This window comes from Ischnura elegans, chromosome 3 (genome assembly GCF_921293095.1).
Source record: "Ischnura elegans chromosome 3, ioIscEleg1.1, whole genome shotgun sequence".
Lineage (NCBI taxonomy): Eukaryota > Metazoa > Arthropoda > Insecta > Odonata > Coenagrionidae > Ischnura > Ischnura elegans.
Window position 1 is genome coordinate 34474098 of NC_060248.1, and position 3370 is coordinate 34477467.

At 33.4% G+C, this 3370-nt stretch overlaps 1 non-coding gene across 1 annotated transcript; it reads right to left on the minus strand.

Moving 5' to 3' along the window:
• Nucleotides 1–2762: 2762 nt before the first annotated feature.
• Nucleotides 2763–2834, minus strand: Trnad-guc. Its single transcript has one exon. It is a non-coding gene; the product is annotated as a tRNA-Asp (tRNA).
• Between the last annotated feature and the right edge of the window lie 536 nt (nucleotides 2835–3370).

Below are 3370 nucleotides of genomic sequence, written 5' to 3' on the forward strand. Positions count from 1 at the left end.
TATTGACGTAACAACGGACATGTATACATATCCTATTGACTTAACCAGTTCAAACCCGTAATTTTTACGTGACCATCGTTGCATGCTTATCGCTTGATGAGGAAAAAAAACTCGCAATCGTGAGGCACGAGTTTACATTGCCTCGGTTTCAGATTTTAGCATGGATATTCCGATCTCTTCGTGAATGCAGTGGGGAAAGCACTTCAAATGCATCGAGCCGTATGTTGGTCGGGTAACTCCATACAAACTCTTCCATTTTTTTTCGAAGTTTTTACAGTGAATCCAAGCTCGCTGCCTAACCGTAGAATACAGTGCACATCCTATTCCCCGGAATATTCTCTTGTATTTGAAGCACGTCAATACGAAAGCCAGTTATCCTAGTTTTGAAGCACAGCCTGCCTGATTTTAAATTCAAGCTCTTCTCGATTACACTGAGGACTCGTTTACGTGGTGTACGCTTTCGTTCGGAATTTTTCGTACAACCTGATTTCAATTTGTGAAGGCTATATTGACTTTTCAGTTCCTTTTCTTATTGTATTTTAATTGATTATTGAGTTATTTTTTTATTTTTCATTTACTTTTATTCAGAGAGATTTCACATCAAGGATGAGGATAACATATTCCATCTTAATTTAGGTACAGTGAGTTAGCTGGGGAATCATTTTTCTCTTGTTACGTTGTCTAGAACAGAGCCACGCGAAATATATCAGAACTTGGACTCAGGGTTTTGCTAAATTTGGGGAAATTTAGGCCTGAATCATACATTTTTTTTTCGAGTCATTGTCTACACAGTAATCAATCTTTTGGGAGTGACCAGTATCACTGATTGATTTCAGGGAGTGTAGGTCTTTAAGACACATGACACTAATCCACGTTAAAAACTGAGGTCAAGACAGAGAAAAAAACTCAGTTTATGTAACCTGTATCGTTAGACATACAAGGAGAAGGTGTAGGTCGTGAAATTGAAGAAAGACTACGATTATTGGATCAAAATAAAAGTCCATTAGTGAATTGCGAAGAAATACCCATTAATTACTCTGAGCCGTTTTGAAGGCTACTCTCTTATGATGCACCTCTCCAAATCTCCATTTTTCTTTCAGATATGTTTTTCATATTAACATATTTCTTCTCTTCGCTTCCTCGATAATTTGTCATTTATAAAAAAATAGTGGTCCGATAGCGGTGGAATATGCTAGTAATTACCAAATAAATGAAAACTTATACAATAAATGTCTTATCTTTGTACATTTCCCAGAAGCATCATTGTACAAATCATAAATAAAGACAAGCACTTAAAGCTTAAAACATAGAAAGCTTGATGAAAAAAACGTCGTTTTCACGCGAAAAACCTAAGTTAGTCGCGGGTTTACAAGTTCAACGTACTTAAACAAGCCCAAGCTGCGAGCGTAAAAAATTAGCGTAACTTTTGATGGCGCGAGAATGATCTATCTTAACACATATCTTTACAGCAGTTCAATAAATTCATGAGTACCTCGACATCCATTTTTAAGGGCAAATTTTGCTCAATTTTTCATCAAAAATCGCGTAAAATTAGCTTCCGCCATTCCAAATTGTGCAGAAATTTTAATTCAGTTTAAAAACGGGGCAGTCGTGGGACTGGCCGACAGAAGTGAAAACTGAGATAGTTATTATCCATTTATTTTTTATATAGATTTAATATTATTAATGAACTAATTTTTCCAGTAATACTCATTTTTCAACAAAAATTGAAATTATTTTTTTCAGCAAACTATTTATTATTAAATATATATTAAAAATACGATGTGTATGAATAGAAATTAACATCATTTAAATATTAAAATATAATATGCTTTTATTTCTTTTATTTAATATGCTTTAAACCTAAAATTTTTAACTATGCTCATAAAAGAAACTGCCTTAAATTGTACTGACCTGTATTTTTATAGCGTGTAGACTCTTCTGCACGTTCATGCACGAGCTCTTTATATTTAATGAACTTATGCAATATACACTATAGATTTTTACTTTCAATTTTAATATTTTTAAAACAAAAAGACTTTAACAGTCTATATATTAACAAAGTGTATATATTAATCTATATTAACAGTCCAGAAAATAATACGCACTGTATAGAAAAAGTACATATGTACAGTATAGAACTAGAAGCAGACAGATGCCAGTATTCAGTATGTAAAAGTATAGCGGTGACGCAACCTATACCATTGTATACACTATACACACTCTACATATGTACATATATCTCGCTGTAGCGATCGCGGTGTCGGGTCGGTGACGCTCACGCGAATTCTATGCTTTTTCCCCATCCCGCAAAAGTGCTTAACGCCGCAAAAGAAGTTTTCACTTCAAAAAGTTCATATTGCAATATTTTAAACAAAGTTCTAATTAAACATTTCAAATTTGAAAGCAGAAAGAATACGCGCACGATTCACGAAAAAGATGAATCTTATATATATACGTACATTCTACGTACTTCTGCACGTTCATGCACGAGCTCTTTATATTTAATGAACTTATTTTATTTATAGATAATTTAATATTTAATATATTTATTTTAATGAACTTATATTTAATGAAATTGTATAATATACTCTATAGATTTTTATTTTCAATTTTAATATTTTTAAAACAAAAAGACTTAAACAGTCTATATATTAACAAAGTTTATTATATACGTATATTATACGTATACCTAGTCAGCCTGCGTAGTTGAAATATCCATTGTAAAATTTTTTAAATTGTTTGAGATTGAGAAAAAAATCCTCCCCGGCGGGGAATCGAACCCCGGTCTCCCGCGTGACAGGCGGGGATACTGACCACTATACTACCGAGGAATTGATAATAAGAGACGAATTTTAAGACGGAAATCTATATCTCGCTGTAGCGATCGCGGTGTCGGGTCGGTGACGCTCACGCGAATTCTATGCTTTTTCCCCATCCCGCAAAAGTGCTTAACAAGAGTTTTCACTTCAAAAATCTGTAAAATTAAGATAATTAGAAGACAAGGTGTCATAATTATCGATGATACCATAAATAATTATCCATGTAAATATTTCAATAACGTCAGAAGGTGCTTAATCTAAAATATTTTCCAGGACTGCCTTTTGTAAGACAGTTTTGTCACGCTAACATGTCTCTAACTTGGAAACCACAAATAAACAATTGACATCCCGTTTATTTTATTTGTTTGATCTGGCAAAGTTTCGCGACTCTACCTCAATAATCTTTTTTTCATAATTTTGTCATCCTAGGTTTTCAAGGCTTTTCTTTACACTCAACATTTCAAGGACTTCCATAAACCTCGCTCTGTCAATCCATTTTAATTTCAAAATGCTTATTCCCACATCATAACAAAACCGTAATACATGCA